The sequence below is a fragment of the Zeus faber genome (assembly GCF_960531495.2).
Source record: "Zeus faber genome assembly, chromosome: 11".
Lineage (NCBI taxonomy): Eukaryota > Metazoa > Chordata > Actinopteri > Zeiformes > Zeidae > Zeus > Zeus faber.
The window spans coordinates 3,254,754-3,275,641 of NC_137205.1; positions in this window are offsets into that span (position 1 = coordinate 3,254,754).

Genomic DNA, 20,888 nt, shown 5'->3' on the forward strand with positions numbered 1-20,888 from the left:
CATGCTGAAGCTCCCCATCAGCAGCCTAAATGAAGAGTTCAGCTTCTGTATGGAAAATCAAATGCAAGCGTTGACTTCTGCTGATCCTTCCCTCCATTAACGAACATGTGTTTGGCCTCCAAGTACAGCAGACGCACAATTGAAAAAGGTGATGTGCACAGTTAAGGAGCCTAATCAACTGTGCTCCTTTGGAACTGGATTTGATGATGTCACTGCATCAGACAAGATGAAACTGAATGACTGCAATTGGAATTTCTTCTCCAACTGAGAGCTGTGGAATGACTGACCACCTGAAGTCTTGCTGGAAATGATATCTGTGTGATTACCAAAAGGACTGCTTCTGTGTTTTGTCAGCCATTGTATTATCAATCTGTCTATCCTGATAGTACACAGATTACTTCATGTTCTCTAAGAAAAACTATATTCTAGTTGGAATATTGCCAAATTTAAATTTAATAATTTTCCAAAATTTTAGGAAAAGGTTTTGAATAGTTTGTAAATTAAATAATTAAGTAGAAACAGAATTAAGCACAGATTAAAGATTAAAGTGATTGTTTTATTAATTGACAAATATGATATTAATAGCCCTTCTAGGTTTTAGATGGTCTCAATTTGAATGCTGGCTCTGTTATTGTCATTATACATATATATTTGTTTTAAAAAGGTATTAACTTGATTGGAAATGCCAAATAACCTCTCAATTTTTCTCTAATCAGACTGCAGAATGATGGGACTTATAGTTGAATACTCCCTGTCCAAAAGGTAAGACTAGCAGTTCAAAGCATAGCACACAATATATGTAATTTTCAGGAGTTGAGTAACGTAAATTAACCATGAGATAATGGATAGTTGATCAAATGTTGTTTATAAACGCCAGTTAGGTTCCTGTTAGATTGATGACGTTAGGGTTCTATTAGATTGGTGACTGCGGACATCTCAGGCTTATTGTTTTTGGTTATTAATTGTACCTTTAAGGGTATAAGTAAGAATTATACAAATAAATAAATAATAAATTCAAATGGGAATATAGTATTGAGCACTAAATATCAAAATGTTTTAGTATGTGAATCATATTTTTCCTTGCCATCTCTAGTTGCTTAACTCATTGTTGAAGTTATGTGGAGCCTCCGGAAATGTTTTCTTCTGCAACATTACCGAAATTTATTTTGACTGATTTTGAATTTATTAATGGCAGCACACTTATTCGAAAATTGTAGTTTATGATCTGCTTGTGTCGTAGATACACAGGAATTCCGAAAATACTTAGAACAAGATGTTTACAGTTTCTTTTTGTTTCCCCCTTATAACTCCAGCCGGCACAAAAGAACGTTCATTATTTGAGTCATGACATTTATTTTATTTTAATTTTGTCTCCTCAGGGTCACACCCTGGCATGGCCTTTCTTGGCTGTTGTGGTTATTGTTGTTTTTGGATCATGGAATGAGGCAATGCTTGCCAAGCTATTACACGGTAGAACCTTTTGTTGTTTTTCGAACAAGTTTTTTGCATCAGCTCCATGTTGGGTTTGCTGGATTACTTTAACTGTGAATGAATAAGATGGTTTAATGTTAACTGTGTTGTTGCAATCTTTTAGAGATGAATTATGTCTTGTTGCATACTATGCTTGGAAACTCGGTGCCAGGGTCATTGGGTTGATTACATGCTGTAGCCTTTATCTTGCTACAAAGCAAACCAGTTCTTTTCACGCAGACATCACCTCTCCATCATCAACATGTGCAACTTTCACTTTGCTTACTCCAACTTCTCTTCTTCACTCTTATAGAGATTCACATGATTGCTTGACAGTGATAGCCCTTGTGGCTTCACCCTGCCCAGATCTTGCTACTGATTCTTGAAAAGTTCAACAACAATGATTTAAACTCATGAAGACAACAAAAGGAGGGTTTTTGTTTGGTTTGTTTGTCCGTGTAGTTTCTTGATGAATTTGATGTGTTGATGAAGAAGGAGTGACCGCTGACGTTGACTTGAGTAAAATAATAGGTTTACTACAAAAGAACAGCATCAGACCAGACTTGCCTAGGCCGTCCAGGAGAGAACCGAGCCGGATGGATTCTCTGTCGAATGAAACTCGGGCAGGTGCTTTTTTGCTTAACCAGGGACAACGTTGACCATCTGATTCCCCTGGGACTCCAGACAATGGGCTTTCTCTCTCTCTCTTGAGACCCCTGGCACCGTCTGTTAATAATTATCTTATACAATGGGTACTGTCTTAGGACGCCACATATTCCAAGACACCTCATATTTCCCCCTTTCGAGACTACACAATGTCTCGACAGAGGTAAAAGTCATTGAACTTACAACGTTAATTTGCTCAATAGAAATCACATACTAACAAACAAACTGATTATAATATACCCTTCTGAACATACTTAGTCGTAGCAATACAATACATTTGTGGAGTGTGAGAACGAAAAACCCATCTGGCAGCTTCCTTTCTTAGTTCTTTCAACAAACAATCAAGACAGGAAAATTCTCTCACAGTTCCTCTGCCCCAGGCAACCACCTATTGCACTCCAAATCGATTAACCGCAACCAAGAAGGGTTTAGAAAACTGTACAGGATGTTGCATAGAAATGCATACATTCAGAACCTCAGAAATAATCAAAAATGTTGTCCAAAGTCAGGCTGGTCGACCCATCAGACCTTCCAGTGAACCTTTCCCTGCCTATCACCAATGTCCCTCAAAACCCGCAAAAAAATAAAACACCTGAGGTCCCAATATATTCATTTCCACCTGTTACAGAAAACTTCAAAGTAAACAATACTAAATCAAAGTAATATTTCTTGCTAAAAATATCTACTGTAGAATACAGATTTTTCATCAATAATACAGGTTACATTGTAATAAAGAAACTCCAATATTATAAAAACATGAATAACACATATGTATGTATTGAACTGTTGCTTTTTAACACCATCAACTTTTAATGATATTTCACTTGACACTCCTGATCACGATGTCCTCATTCAGGGTCCATCGTTCATTTTCATCCTCCATTTTTGAATGTCCATGTTTGAGAGTTCAAGTCCATTAGGCTGTTAGGATCTCTGGACACAGCCACCCTGAGACTGGTCCTGAAAGAAAAATTCACCGGCCATTATTTTGCACACACATCAAATACGGTATAATAATTTCGCAAAAATTGTATTGAGTCTATGACGGAATCAGATATTTAGAATGGATATTTCTCTACTAATGTTAGCTCCTAACTACCCACCATTAATGCCAACGGAAGCGCCTCTACCCAATTCAGTCCTGTATGCAGACAGATTTTAACAATGCGATTTTTTAGCACACCATTCATTTTTTTAAAAACACCTTGGCTTTGCAGATGTTTAACATCTCCTAGACTTTGTTTACTTCCCAATTTTTGATTCAATCTGGATTCAGAATTCTTATGCGCTGTCGTCCACAAGCTTCCAGTGTCTGTGAAGAACTGCCAGATGTCTTGTCATCTGCCCCTTGGATGATCCAATTCAGACACATTCCGTCTTCTCTGTCTTTCCCTCAGCTCTCACTCAGCAAAGTAAAAGAGGGGAAGAAAGAAAAAACAAAAAGAACATCACAAGAGTTCAGTGTCTTAAGACCACTCTAAATTCTTATACATACTATAATACAATTCAATGACATAAATTCTCAGCTGTTTTGTTTCTCACTCATTTGAAATAAAGCAATGTTTACTTTTATTCATACGAGGCATTTAAATCTAAAGAGTACATTAGTCAATCTAATATCACCTCTAATTAATTATTTGTATTCTATATTCCTATTTAATTTAATTTCTTTTTTATTTATCTTATTTTATTTTATTTTAATTTTCATTTATTTATTTATTTTCTTCTATCATACTAAGAAAGAAGGGAGAGAGAAGGGGGCTTCTTCTCAGCCCCTCTTGTCAGGGGGACTGACTAAATTCCACACCGTATGAAGCACCACCCCTTGCTCCACCTCTTAAATTTAGACACAACTTCCAGTTTGCACTGGTTGTCAGCGAGCGACATCCTGTTTCAGCTCCCCATCGGAACAGCCCAGCCTAATGCAGCCACGCACAGAGTCATAAATCAAAGCTGGTTCCTTTCATTCAGCAGCCGAAACACAAAACCTCTTCTCTTGCATCAAAAACCCAGCTTTTCCGTCTATTTCACCAAGACTATCTTCTCCTTTAACCAACAGGACTCACAGCAAGCACTGTCAGAAAAAACTCACACACCAACCAAACAATCCACAAATCCTATCCATAATTCAGAGCAGGAGATTTTCTTTTCTTTTCTGAATGTGTACATGCAGGTGTAGGCAGACTGTTTCTGGTAATTCTAATCCTTCTCTCAAATTAGGATCATTTTGTTATCAAATATATAAAGTCCTGTGAAGCTTCATATCCTTTATCAAATGTATAAAACGTCTTTGAAAGAAAAAGGCTCATATATATTTATCAAACGTCTTTCAAGAAAAAGGCTCATATATATTTATCAAACGTTTTTAAAGAAAGGCTCATTATCTTTATTATCAGCTTTACAAATTCCGTAAACAGGCTCATATATATTTATCACTAAAGGGGTAAGAAATGTTTCTTTTATGTATTATTTAACTGCTCACCACATATGTATACCAATTTAATAACCCATGTATTCTATATATAATTTATACATATACACGAACAATACACAAATCTCTTCACACCTCTTTAGCCGGCACACTCACATACACACACAGGCACACTCACACCCCAAAAGGAAAAAGACATGTCTGACCGGCAGCACATCTGATTCTCCAAAAACTTCAACAGCGCTTAACTTTATACTTTAACGTCGACTCATGTATACTTTTCTAATTTCTTCAAGATTTTCACATTGGCCGGACTTTAAAATTTTCAATTTGGCCAAACTTTTAACAAATTATCCTTTTAATCAGAATCCTTTTAATTCATTTTTCTCAAACTTTTTTTTTCATCTTTTAAGCCTTTAACTTGTAACTGTTTTTACTTAACTTTTCATCTTTTTCATCTTACTTTAGACTTTTATTTTTTATCTCTTTTTCACTTTACATCTTTTTCATCTTCATTCATATCATTTTATATTTAGTCAATTCCCCTGGCCAGGGTTATTTCCTCTTTGTTTTTCCTACCTAGATTTGACTATATATTTTCATTTGGCCAACTCTCATGCAGCACTTAATCTACACATGTCCTACTGGACAGGAGATACGGGCCCTGTCTTCGTTAATCTTGCATGGTTATTTAAATAACTTTTGGCTACTAGTTCTGCCATCCTACAATTACTTTTTACTTCAACTTTCTCCACATATTTTAAGCTTTTATCTTTTACTTTTAACTTAATATTTTATTTCTTTCGTCTCTATTCTCTATTTCAACTTAATTCTCTTTTTCTTCGTTTATTATTCACTTATTCCCCTTATTTACATCTTTTACAACTTAATAAACCCCAATTTAGACAGAAACTCACTTCACACATCAACACATCATCTCCATCTCTGCACAATCTGCTCTTGTCAGTGCAGCCTATCTGCACAAAACACAACCGCTTCAGACCACATAACAGCTCGTATTGTAAGTGAACACTCACCCTTGAGGTATTAAAGTGGTAACTTCTGAAGCAGGGCGGCAGTAGCAGATGAGGCCCTACACATCCTGTTCGTGACACCACTTTGTAGTTTGGAGTTCGAGAAAAGCGGGGAAAAACAGGGCTGAACCTGCCCAGGAGAACTAGTGAACATGCATGACGAGAGAATTTGATTAAAAAGATAATTTGTTAAAAGATTTCAATTAGAAAATTACAATAAAATTAAAAAAGTATAAAGGAGTCGACGTTAAAACATAAAGCTAAGCGCTGTTGTCTTTGGAGGATCAGATGTGCTGATCGACAGGCATATCTTTTTCTTTTTTCTTTTTGCGTGAGAGTGTGTGATTGCCACGGCTAGAAATGTGAGATCTGTGTAATGTTTTGTGTATGTGTAAATGATATATAGAATGTGAATATGTGTTATTAAATAGGTATACATATGTGGTGAGCAGTTGAATGATACATAAAAGGAAACATTTCTTGGACTTTGTAAAGTTGATAATAAAGATTATGAGCCTTTCTTTAAGGACGTTTGATAAATATATATGAGCCTTTTTCCTTAACGATGTTTGATAAATAAATATGAGCCTTTTTTCCAAGGACGTTTGTACATTTCATAAAGGATATGAACCTTTACAGGACTTTATATATTTTATAACAATATGCGCCTTCTGAAGGACGAAAGCCACAGTCTGCCTACACATGCTACTAAAACTGCTAGAGCCACTTCCAAATCCTCGGTTTCGCATTTCGCATGGCTTTTCATATCACTGCTATGCGGATGATACTCAACTCTATCTGTCCTTCCTGCCCGACGACCCCACTGTCTCGACGCGGATCTCGGATTTTCTCGCTGACATATCCACATGGATGAAGGATTATCATCTTCAACTAAACCTGGCGAAAACGGAACTGCTGGTCTTCCCGGCCAAACAAGGTATTTATCACAACATTGATATTAAAATCGACTCTATCTCTTGTTCCTACCAAGGCTGCAAGGAATCTAGGTGTCATTATTGATGACCAACTGACATTCTCGGACCATGATGCCGCCGTCTCCCGGTCCTGCCGCTTCGCACTATTCAACATCGGAAAAGTCATGCCGTACCTGACCCAATATGCCACTCAACTGCTGGTACAAACCTTGGTGATGTCCCGTCTCGACTACTGCAACGCTCTCTTAACAGGCTTGCCGGCCTGTGCGGTGAAGCCACTGCAGATGATACACAATGCGGCGGCGCGACTGGTGTTAAACCAGCCAAAGAGGGCACATGTCACTACGCTGCTCATCGAGCTCCACTGGTTACCTGTAGCCGCTCACATCAAGTTCAAGTCTCTTATGCTTGCCTACAGAGTAATTGTTGGGAATGCTCCCACCTACTTAAATGCTCTTGTAAAAGCATATGTTACCCCCCCGGATGCTGCGCTCATCAAATGAGTGTCGCCTGGCTCTGCCGGCCGTACAACCACGGCAATCCAGGTTATTCTCATTTGTAGTTCCACGTTGGTGGAACGAGCTGCCAAAAATGACCAGAGCAGGGACCTCCCTCTCTGTCTTTAAGAAGCACTTGAAGACCCAGCTCTTCAGTGAGTACCTCCTCTCCTAACTTACAATTACTAAGCACTACCTAGCAGTATTTATTGTTACACTAATGCCTCTGTCGAAATGTAGCTTGAACGTTTTTCCCCCTTGTAAGTCACTTTGGATAAAAACATCTGCTAAACGACTAAATGTAAATGTAAATGTAACATGCATGTACACATTCAGAAAAGAAAAGAAAATCTCCTGCTCTGAATTGTTATTAGGATTTGTGGATTGGTTGATTAGGGTGTGGGTTTTTTTCTTTTTCTTTTAATGCTTGGTGTGTGTGTGATGGTGCTTGCTGTGAGTCCTGTCTGTTTAAAAGAGCAGATAGTCTTGTTGAAATAAAAGGAAATGCTGGTTTTGGATGTAAGAAAAGAGGTTTGATTTATGACTCTGTGCATAACTGCTTTGGGCTGGGCTGTTCCTACAGGAGCTAAAACAGGATGTTCACTCGCTGACGACCAGTCCATACTGGAAGTCTTTATTAAATTTAAGAGGTGGGGTAAGGGGTGGTGCTTCAGAGTGGAACTTAGTTAACTAGAGCCCCCCCTCTACTCTTTTCTCTCAGTATGATAGAAGAAAAAAAAGATAATTAAATGAAATAAAAATAAATAGATAAATAGAATAAAAATGATTAATTGAAAAAATAAATAATAAAAAGGTGATACCAGAATAAAATTAAACATTGCTTTATTTCAAATGCGCGAGAAATAAAAAGCTGATAATGTATGTCTCACTGAATTGTATTATAGTGTGTATAAGATTTTAGAGTGGTCTTAAGACACTGAACTCTTGTGTTGTTCTTTTTGTTTTTTCTTTATTCCTCTCTTTTACTATGCTGAGTGAAAGCTGGGGGAACGACAGAGAAGATGGAATGAGTCTGAATTGGATCATCCGTAGGGCAGATGACAAGACATCTGGCAGGTCTTCACGGACACTGAGGCTTGCGGAGGACAGCGTTTTGGAATCCTGAATCCAGTTGAACCAGTTAAAGGCCAGTACGGTTTTATCCACAAACTCTTTCAATAGACCTCACCTGCATTTACCTATATAAGTATACATTTAGTTATAATATACATGTATAGCTTGTTTTTTTGAGTATTTTTGATTTGATTGATCACTTGTGGAAAAGCTGATTTGATTTGAATACTGTTGAGTGCTGTGAATAATGGTTTCATTATCTGAGTATGGTTTATCTAGGCTGTTTTGAGAATGATCATTGATATAATTTTGATAATTTAACATAAATGACCTGGTGAATCAGATGGTGAACAAGTGAATTGGCTTTCACAAATGGGAAGCAATTGGTTTCCTTTGGGGTTGGCAAATTCAGCTGTTATTGGTTGAGTGTGATTATGCAGTGCTTTTTAAATAAATTTGAAATAATTCGATTCGATTTACAATGAAAGAAAATAAGACTGTCATTAGAATGTCAAAAATGGATACTAAAATTACAAAAGTAATCACTCCTATTGATGTAGTGCGAAAGAATAATCCCCTTATTAAAGATATTGCAAAAATATCGGGAAAATGGAGCAAGCGTTGGCCTGACATTGAACAACTGTGGCCAGTTGAAGGAACTCTTAACCCAGATGTGAATAAAACAATGCAGGTGCTTGTGTCCACATATAAATTTAATTAAAAGAAAGGCAAGAAAGGAAAGAGAAGCACAGAGAAACGACAAACAGAGCTTGGCATTCTGCAGCTGTTCGTAAAGGAGGGACAGACATGGTTCGAAGCTGCAAAGAAAAAAAAAGAGAACAAAGTAGACAAGAAATAAAGAAAAATTAAAAGGAAACAGAAAAATTTATGGAGAAGATTACCGCACCCTTCTCACATACAGCATCTGTACAGAAGCACCCGCCTTATGAGAAGGAGGTTGAGTGCACTGATGTTTATCCCCAGCTCCCAGTGATTACACAGAAGGGCAACTATCTCTTCAAAGTTGAGGATGAACAAATAATAGAGATGGGCAAGGCTAAAACAACCATAAAGATGTACCCGAGCTCCAACAGTACAAAGAAGAAGAAACAGGACCAGGAGACCCTCAGAAAACTCAACCAAATACAGTTGGTGGATAATAAGAAGAAAAAGAAACAAGCTGTGGTTATGCAGAGCCAGTCACAACTAAATAAATTACCACCACAACCACAGCAAGGACAGATTCAGGTTCTACCACCTGTGGTCCTTACTGTCTCCTTTCCACAGCCAGTTTTTGATCAACCACAAATATGGAGAGGAAGAGGTCAAGGAAATTTAGAAAGAGGTAGAGGAGAACATTTCCAACAATCTCAAGGAGGTGTCATAATTGTGGACAACTAGGCAAATTTGCATATGACTGTTACAGGTTCAGAGGAGGATTCAGAGGAGGCTTCAGAGGAGGCTTCAGAGGACAACCACAGTCACCCAGGGGACCGGCGAACCCTTACAGGGGTCCGGAACCTGGTTACTAGGGGTGCCCGGAAGGCTCGAAAGGGAGGTGTCAGCTGGTAGTATCAGGGTTGGAGCAAAATCCAAAAATAGAAGTGAAAATAGATGATAAGCCATTGGAAGTAATGGCAGATTGCGGAGCAGCTTTAACCTGTGTTCGGCCTGAAGATGCTATACATCTCCCCATGTCTGACCAATTGGTACGGACAATCGGGTTTGAGGGTGTGAACCAGCTGATTCCTCTCACAAAACCAATTGAGCTCTGCTGTAAAAATTGGAAAATCACACTACCAATTTTGGTGTCAGACCATACACCCATTGCACTCTTTGGGAAGAGATGCTATGTGCAGACTGAATTGTACAATACGGTGTACACCGGATGGCTGTCTGGTCGATGTGCCACCCGATGCCTACCACCAATTATTTATGACACCAGAGACCGAGACTTCTTCAGTATATTGGATTGGAAATATTAGTCCAGAGCTATTAGAGCCAGCCAAGATGTGGGAGTAGTTCATTGTGGCAAATATGCCTGATGCTAAACCCCCTGAGTATTCACATCACTGCACGCTGAAATATTTCAAGAAAGCTGGCCAATGGGATCCCGAAGAATAGTTGAGTAGTCAACCCATGCATGTTCAGCTGACATCGTGCTGCATAATTGTGGGACCACAAGGAGCAGTTATGAAGGTAAACACTAACGAGTATCTTGAGAAAGAGTATGACATTGAGAAAAGTGCGCCACATGTGACTTTAATGGTGACTGAAGGATTTGAGCAGAAGCAAATAGGAGAAATGATGGCAGAAGCTGAGGAAGCCATTTTTGCACCAATAATAATGGAGAATCTTGCTATCTGGTTGAGTGAAGAACAGAAGTTCATAAAAATCATGATCTCAGCTCAAGGACAAGAACAACCACAAGTGGTACAGATGACACGTGAGGCAATGTTCAACGCTAAATTGGACTCAGACAGCATGAGAGAGGAGATGCTGCAACAAATTCCAGAATGTTTGTGGTCACGACATAGTACTGACATCGGACTTGTGAAGTCAGCCCAACCGGTGAGAGTTGAACTGAGACCAGGAACCAAACCTCCTTGGAAGAACGTATACCCACTAAAGGAGGATAAAATCAAAGGGATTTAACCACAAATTGAAGTTAAAAGCAGGTGTAGTGGAAATATGTTTGGATCCTCAGAGCAATACGCCTATATTGCCTTTAAAGAAACCAGATGAGTCCTATCACTTGGTACATGATTTAAGAGCGATAAATAAAGTGGTGCAGGATTTTCCAGCAGATGTCCCAGATCCACATACCTTGTAAGCCCAAATTCATCCAGAGGCTACACACTTCTCAGTGTTGGATTTGTGTGGAGCATTTTTCAGTTTTCCATTGAGCGAAGAAAGTCAAGGGTTGTTTGGATTCACATACAAAGGACAAACCTTCAAGTTCAAGAGGCTCCTTCAAGGATTCAAACATAGCCCTCACATTTTCAATAAAGAGTTGCAGGACGACTTGGCTGGGATTGATCAGATCTTGAAAAGTACTGTCATTCAGTATGTGGATGACATCGTCATCTGTTCACCAGATAAGGAAACATGCCATGAGGACTCAATCAAACTGTTACAGCTGTTGCCTGACAAAGGACACAAGGCTTAAGGAAAGAAGCTGCAGTATTGTCAAGGAAAAGCAGTTTATTTGGGTCAAACAATAACCCATGGACACAAACACATCTCTGAGAGTCATTTGGAAGCCATTCGAACGGCACCAAAGCCTAGAACATTCAGAGAGATGATGACATTTCTTGGCATTGCGGGATATTCTTCAGCCTAGGTAGAAGATTATGCCTGCCTAACAGGGCCTTTGAGAGCCATGATAAAAGAGACTGGGAATGCTCAACTCCATTGTAACCTCACCTGGACCCAGGAAGGTCTTATGGCATTTGAGACGATCAAACAGAGGCTACAAGAAGCTCCAGCGCTAGCGCTGCCAGACTACTTTAAGAACTTTTTGCTGTATGTGGCTCCGTCCACTGGAGGCAAATATGCATGTGCAGTTCTTTGTCAGCCCACAGGTACAGGGTCAAGCCCTCAATCTGTTTTGTATTATTCTACTGCCTATTCAGAAGTAGAATTGGGGCTACCATGGTGCTAGAAGAAGAACAATCTTTATTTGTCACACACGCTTTTGGATGATGGCCGGTGAAATGAGGCCTCTGCATTTAACCCATCCTGGCTTGTCCTTCCTCCGGGGGCACAGCCAGGAGCAATGGTCAGAGCAATGGTGGGAGTTTATCTAATGTATGAGAAAGCATCATCAGTAACTATGGGTTACCCAGTGACAATTCTTACCCATCATAGTCTCAGAAATCTTTTGGATTTTGGTAAATGTACATTGACTATGTCTAGGTTAAGAGACTATACTAGGCTCTTAGAGCAGGAAGATGTCACCTTAGTAAGGTGCGTCGCGGTAGATCCAGCTGAGAATTTGCCAACACCAGGGGATGGAGAACACATGATTGTGTTCAGGAAGTAGAGAGATATGCAAAGCTCAGATCAGACTTGCAAGCTTTCCCATTGCATGTGTCAGATGTGGAGTATTGGACTGATGGGTCCTGCTTATGAATAGGAGACACTTGGCGTGCTGGTTACGCAGTAGTCAAAGCCCAGGGAACTGAATTAGTTGTTGAGAAAGCATAAGTAATACCACAACCTGCTTCTGCACAGCTTGCTGAGCTTGTGGGCCTGACTGTAGCTTATCTATTGGCCGAAGGCAAGCGAATGACAATATATACAGATTCTGCATATGCACATAATGTGTGTCATTTATTTGGATCAGTGTGGAAACATCGAGGATTTAAGAAATCCGATGGCTCTCCGATACAGCATCAGGCTAAGATAATGAAATTGTTGCATGCAATGATGAAACCAAAGGAAATAGCTGTAGCTAAGTGTGCAGCACACAAAATGGACACCTCAAGGGTCACACAAGGTAACAAAGCGGCTGATGAGGCTGCAAAAGCAGTTACAGGAGCAAACAAAGCAGGCAAGGTTCTTCTGGTCACCCATGAAGTGGACTTGGAAGATAAAATCACGCTCAGAGATGTGATCTCAATGCAAGAAGCGGTGTCAGCCATAGATAAGCAATTATGGTTGGACCGAGGGGCCACACAAGATTCTGCTGGTCTGTGGAGAAATCATGAAGGACTGATGGTAGCACCCCCCCTGACCTACTAGGTCTGATGATTCAGGAAGCACATGGGTTAGCCCATGTTGCAAGAGGGGAGGTAAGGAGAAAAATCACGAAAGAATATGTTTTTTGGGCACCGTACTTGCTTGAGCAAATTGATTATGTCATAGGCAGATGTACAATCTGTCTTAAAAACAATGTTAGAAGGGGTGTGATGAGTTTACCCGGTCACATTCCAACTCCGACAGATCCTATGCGTTAGTTGGTTGTGGATTTTGTTGACATGATAAGACCAATAGGAGGTAAAAGATATATGTTTGTCCTCCTGCTAGCATGCTGTAGTGTCCTTGAGCAAGGCACTTAACCCCTAATTGCTCCTGATGGCTGCGTCCGTCGGTGTTTGAATAATTGTAAGTCGCTTTGGATAAAATGTAATGCTTAATGTAATGTCGTGGATAGATTTACACGGTGGACTGAGGCATGTCCAACCAAGCGTAAAGATGCTCAGTCAGTTGCCAAGTTCTTGTGTCGTGAGGTCATAAGCATGTGGGGACTCCCAGATCGCATATCGTCAGATAATGGGAAAGAGTTTGTGGAAAGAATAGTAAAATTAATTCTGCAAAAATTGGGAATTTAATGTTTAGGAGTTGTTTATCATCCGCAAAGCAAGGTGTTTGTGCAAAAACTAATGGTGTGCTGAAAAATTGCATTGTTTAATGAGTGTGGGTGTGCATGATGATGTTGAGCACACTTCTGAGGATCCCAGGGATGAATTGTCAGCCCCTGAGCAAGAAAGATACTTTAGTGACATTGAGAATATACATGCACATATTTGGATCCAGAGTTTAAATACATCCCAGGGCAAAATTATTGGGAAGCAGGATACAGAACTCATCAGATGATGCTGGTAGTAAAAGGTCTGGTTACTAAAGAAATAAGTACGATTGCTCAAGAAATTCAAAACCAACTAGTCACACCCAGGGTGACTGTTGGACCGATGACATCTATTACCTTAGCTCGGGGAATAACTAGTGGTGTTAACGTATCATCGTCAGTTCTTACTCTAGCTACAACATTGGCAGAAAAAGATGTTACAACAACAATGATGACAACTCCTACTTCTGTAACTCCCGGTAATCATACAAGTGAGGTTGTGAGGATGAGATCCACTACCTATAAAACAATGACGACTTCTTTGGTGTCTACAAAGTCTATAGATAAGACGCTGACACCTACCGCTTCATCCCCATCATCTGAGAAGTGGATAAATATAACTCAGAAGTCTATGGTGAAGTTGGAAATTAAGTTAAACAATAGCAAGGAAAGCTCTGTGATTAGAGAGCCGATTGCTGAGGAGATTGATAGTAATTCAGGTGAAATAGTTCAGACGACTATGTCAAATGTGGTCAAAGATTTTCTTGAATGAGAGTGGACATCAGAAGAAATGACAGAACATCTTCATGCTTTATAGAAGCGAGAAACCCAGTGGAAAGTTTATGGGTTTGATTCCTCGGCGCTGCAAATAACGGACCCATGGGCAAAGAGAAATCTGTGGTTCCAACAGATAACTCTTTCCGTTAGAACGACTACTAATTCAAATTGTCTTCGTGTGGTGAGGGTTCCAGCTCCGGGCACATGGCCTTCAATTCTAGAGACAGTACCGGAACCTTTGATGCCTGAATGTCAAAGTAATGCATTATTGGGGCTGCTATTCAAACAACAAGCAGCAAATGAAGTATGGATGGCTCTGTCGGTCCATCTATTTAGACCTGGACGTAGGTGTTCCTGGTTGAGAGAATTATCATATTTAAATCTTCTTGATAAGTAAGATATTAGAACAGCAACACCTGATGGTATGGAAGTGACACCTGCGAAAGGTATAGATTGTTTTTGTTCTAATGATACTCATGGTGGAGATGGTATGTTTATGGGGATATCAGAATGTGAAAGCTACATGATGGAATTTGAAAAAAGTATACAAAGGACGGTTTGTGAAACATATACAGTGACCTTTCATGCACCACATCGTTGACCGAGTAAACGTTGAGTGTAAAGAATCAAACTTTACCGGGTAATGTGACTATAGGAACATTCAAAGATATTTGGTGGGTATGTGGTGATAAAGCATACTTATTTCTGCTGTATGGATGGATTGGATGGTGCTATATGGCACAGTTGAAACTTCCCTATGATGTTTTTGTTATCCAGAAGGGACAAAAGACCGATGGTAACTCTGCAAAGACTTCCGAAAGTAGGAAGAAAAGAAAATTGGCACAATTCCACAATTTGGCGTCTTATCATTGGAGGTGGCTTTAGGAACAACATCGCTATAGGATTGTTTCCATGGTATGGGGTTACATTCTTAGCTGATAATATTGATAATATCACATATACGTACCCTACAAGGGTTTGCAAATGAGACCATAAGAGGTTTTGAATATTTGTCGACCACCCAGAGGAGTCATCAATTGACGCTGCTGAAACACGACATGGCTCTTGATTATATTTTGGCCGGACAAGGTGGGCTCTGCGTGGCTTTAAATCTAACAGATGCCTGTTATACGTTGATCCCTGATGTCGCCGACAATATGACTAATGTCATAGATGCGTTGAAACTTATAAGAGATGCGTTTGGGCCATCAAAAGGAGCTGGGTGGTCAGCTAATGCTTGGTTGCAAGATAAATTAGGACCACTAGGAGCTATAATAGTTCAGGTTCTGGTGGCTGCCCTTCTATCACTGTGTGTGATGTTTTGTTTTTGTACGTGACCTTTGCTAAGGCCATGATATTGAGATGGGTAGGAGTTGTAATGCCGGGAGAAAGCGTTCAGATGCCACTATTGGGTGGTAAGGACTTCAGTGAAGATGAGGAGGAAATAGTGATAAAGGAGGAGCTAACACAAGCAGAGAAATACCCATTCTAAATATCTGATTCCATCATATATTGGAATAATGTTAAAATATAATGCAAAAGGGAAATTATTATCCTGTATTTGATGTTTGTGCAAGATACTGGCTGGTGATTCTTTCTTTCAGGACCAGTCTCAGGGTGGCTGTTTCCAGAGATCCTAATAGCCTAATGGACTTGAACACTCAAACATGGACACTCAAAAATGGAGGATGAAAATAGACGCCAGATCCTGAATGAGGACATCATGATCAGGAGTGTCAAGTGAAATATCATCCAAAGTTGATGGTGTTCAAAAGCAACAGTTCAAAACATACATATGTGTCCTGCACATTTTTATAATATTGGAGTTTGTTTATTACAATGTAACCTGTATTATTGATGAATATCCTGTACTCTACACTAGATATTTTTAGCAAGACATATTACTTTGATTTGCTATTGCTTTCTTTGAGTTGTCTGTAATAGGATGAAGTATTTTCTTTTTTTGTGGTTTGAGGGACATTGGTGCTAGGCAGGGAAAGGTCCACTGGAAGGTCCGATGGGTCGACCAGCCTGACTTTGGACAATTTTTTTATTTTTATTTCTGAGGTTCTAAACGTATGCATTTATATGTAACATCCTATACAGTTTTCTAAACCCTTCGTCTTTTTCTGTTAATTGATTTGGAGTACCATAGGTGGTTGCCTGTGGCAGAGGGACCGTGAGAGAATTTTCCTGTCTTGATTGGTTGATGGATGTACTAAGAAAGGAAGATGGTTGCCAGATGGGTTTTTCGCTCTCACACTCCACAAATTTACTGTACTGCTACGACACACCGAACGACAATAACAATGTGTTTATTTAGAGGCCCTATGGGAGAGGAAATGTGTCAATGCCTCCAGCTTGGTCAGCAGAGGAAATGTGTAGTTGCCTTCAGCTTGGTCAGCAGAGGAAATGTGTAGATGCCTCCAGCTTGGTCAGAAGAGGAAATGTGTAGATTTATGTTTGACAAGTGCTGAACTGTGACCTATGTATTGTGACCAGATGGGCTACATGATCTCTGTACTAGTATAAAGGACAAGTTTTTACTCCATTCGTGAGAGAATATATCTGGCTCCTGTTCTCTCCCAGACCGTCCATGGCAAGTCTGGTTTGATGCTGAATCTTTGTAATAAAACTATTATTTTAATCAAGTCAGCGTCAGCAGAGACTCCTTCTTCATCAACACATCAAAATCATGTTCTCGGAAAATTTGAAAAGCGTTAGTTTGATAAGCATAATTTACACATTATCGGTTGTTTTGTAGCCTAATCGAGATTCTATGGACATTGACTCCTACATATTAGACATTGTGATAATATTATTGTTGTTACACTAGGGTGCATACATAAACTTCTGTGCTGAGTCTGTAGTCGGTTATTCAACATAACTGTTTGGGAAATTACAGAATTATTCCACGTACCCTATTTTACATTCATGGACCTAGACCAAACAATGTTGTAAAAATGTGTGTCTCTCCCCCAAGTGTTTAACTCTATGTGTCCAGGTCAAAGCAGCCCTACCCATCCCACTCGAAGGACCACTACACCACCTCCGACCAGGTACCTGGGTAGCAACTCCCGGAGGAAAAGCTGGAACTCCGCCAGATTCCTGGGACCATTCCAGATCCTCCTCACCAACGCAGTGGCAGTTAAGGTGGCAGAACGACCAATATGGGTACACGCGTCCCATTGCAAGAAAGTCTGCAACCTTCCAGTGGACCAGATAAACTACAACAACGGAGAATCATGGGACGTGAACTGAGATCACAATCCTTGAGGGATATGTGCTAGTAACCTCTGTCCCGTGACGAGGATTTGGCACTACAGTATTTCTACTTGAAAAGGATGATGCCCCATCAACAGGAAAAGATTGGACACGCCTGTGTGATCATCTTTCTTTCTCTGCCAATTTACATATATAATCTGAACAAGACCCATCAAGATGTGCGGGTAAGACGATCAGGAACATGTATGTCCGTGACATTGGTTCCAGCTGAGTATAGGATTGTAGGTGGAGCAGAACATTTTTTTTAAGTCCATATTAGCGGCCGTAGGGACATCTACAGTTTTTAAGTGACTAAATATCATACATTATAAGTTGTTACTGTTCATTAATACAACTATCCTAGCAGAAGAAGCTAGAAACAAGAAGTAACTTTGATCCGTTTAATGGTTCTCCAGAATCCTATGGTACTAGACATAATGAGTGCGGCTCAAGGAGGTGTATGTGCTATGATAGGTGAGTCGTGCTGTACATACATTCCTGCCAATGATGTAGAATCAGGAAATTTGTTATTAGCCATACAAGCTATGAAAGAGTTACGTGATGATTTAATGAAAGATCAAGCTAACACTTGGGACCCAATTGCTGGGCTAAGCTGCCTGGTTTGGGAACTGTACTGCCCAGGACAGGCGGGCCCTGCAGAGGGTGGTGCGTTCAGCTGAACGTACCACTGGAACTACCCTCCCCCCCTTGCAGGAGCTATACACCAGGAGTTGTAGTAGCAGAGCCCGTAGGATCATGAAGGATCCTCATCACCCCAACAACGGACTGTTTCAGCTGCTGCGGTCAGGCAAGCGCCTCCGCAGTCACACAGCGAGAACAGAGAGACTGAGACTGAGTTTTTTCCCGCACGCCATTAGAACGCCATGAGGTCAACGCTGACCTCACTAGGGGTCCTAACTGAGCCATACACTAGGCTCCACTACCTACTGTACTGTATGTAGCATACTGTACCGCATACTGTATCACTGTTCAGGGTTGTTCGTGATGCCGTATTGCTGCACCGTACTGTTGTATACTGTGCTGTATTATCCCAAACACTACCTCACTCTATTCACATTCACATGCCACTTTAATTCACATGCCACTTTAAATGCACATATCTGTATATACATAGGCATATTCCTTCTATCTATTCCATTTTATTTCAATTTATTTTTATTGTATTTTATTCTATATATTTTTATCTTATTCTATAAGTATTCCACTTACTGTATTACGTTTTAGGAGTCAGTTAGTCGGTCTATTAGAAAGGAATTTTCTACTTTTATTATTTATTTTTTTTAGGACATATTGTGTGCTATCACCGGGTGTGTTGCATTACATTTCACTGCATATATGTATGAAAGTATGTATATGTATGTGACAAATAAAAATCTTGAATCTTGAATCTTGAATCTTGAAGAAATCTACTGGGGCCATTGATTTCTACGTTCATAGAAATATTGATACCTGTAGTGATAATGTGTTTAATGCTATGTTTCTGTCTAGCGTGTATAGGACCTAACTTTCATAACATGACGACTAATATGGCGACGGGACAGTTTGTCTCCATACCACTAGATGATTGGAAACCACCTTATGATGACGGAGATGTTGAGACGCTGAGATGCTGAAATATGGAGATGTTTGTCTAATGATGTTTATCCTTACTTATAGGATGTGTTAGTCATTACGTGCACAATGCATTTTGCTGTTGTCATTATTAAGTGATAACCATTGATTAATCTGCATAGCATTATGTATTACTGAAATCTCTATGTTTATTTTGTTTATTTCATTATGTGATTCCTGATTGTGTGTTTTCTAGTTAGAATTGTAAGATGGCCACACAGGATTTTTCCTCTGTATGACCAGGGTTTTTTTTTCCTGTGCGTTGTCATACTATAGTAAATAACCCTTACTGGTCTTTTACTTTTCTCCAGCCAAATGTGAGAACTGAGGTTTGGCCAATTTGAGGTGGAGATATCCTTGAATTATATCTGGAATTTGGTTATGAGTTCATATAGTTAAATTTAGTATTAGATGTGGATTTTCCCAGTAGATTCCAATAAGATAGAATTGAACGATATCTCTGAAGTAAAATTGTATTGTATCCAATTTACATTATATGGAATTTTAGCATTATTGCATTTTTCCTTAAGGTGTTGTTCCGTTTGGAACAAAAGGAGGAAATGTGAGAGAAAAATGTTTACGATCATTTATATTGAATGAGGACAAAGGCCTCTACTTCCAGAATGGGGAGTTTTTAAAAACCTTGTCTCTGTTTTATCCAGGAACCCCCCAACTTTATGTAAAGAGAAATGTTCTTTCTCTCTACAATATCAATCCTAACATGTAAGAACCAGATCACATTTGGCCCTGTAAGGAGATAAAGAATAACCATAGGGGAGCCTGGAGGTGCATTGTAAGGGATTCTAATCCGCGGCTGCCAGGTGATTGACAAGTTCCTGTGAATTCATTGTTTGATGTAACATCCAGGGGGACAGTTGAGGTACACAGACTTGTAAATGACTTCTGACCCAAGCCTTTTGACGACAATTTGGACACAACATGTTCAGGTTTACCCCATTGCCCAGGCAGTTCTTTGATCCCCAGAGGGGATCCATCCTATAAATTGAGATTTGGGCATGCATAGTTTTGGTAGGCTCCATAGGTGTTAGGGATGTACCGAATCCGTTATATATGCACGTATATAGTATACCATTAATCCGTGAATATACGTTATTCGGGAAAGCACTAACAATGCAATGGACACATTTATTTCTTCTTAATTATTTGTTATTAATCGTAAAGAAAAATGCCATGATTGACATGTGAGTGCAGACGGGTGTGTGTGTGTGTGTGTGTGTGTGTGTGTGTGTGTGTGTGTGTGTGTGTGTGTGTGTGTGTGTGTGTGTGTGTGTTTGTGTGTGTGTGTGTGAGTAAACGACTTTGGTCGATGGTGATAGAAAGAGAGAGAGAAAGGGAGAGAAAGAGAGAGAGCGATTGCGGGTCATTTTTGCTGGCGAGAGAGCACGGCTGAACTAAACATCTCTCAGTGGTGTCACTTGGTTTGGTGTCACCCACTGTGCAGTGCCTGAAGTGAAAATAAATATGTGCCAGTAATCCCCTTATTCACATGTTCCTGGTTCCTGGTACGTGCAAGATGCAGCACGGGATGCACAGGGCTTTTCTTGTTTCATTAAATTAGGAAATAGAGGATAGTAAATACATCTAAAAACCACACTGTTTTTATTTGTTTTGTTTGTAGAAATCTGGAATGGGGACGTGCAGCGGAGAAGAGATCGATCCCTTTCCATCACGTATTTTGTATCAATATACCTTGTAGTATTCAGTACATGTAAGCTTGGCTTACGAAAAATGTTT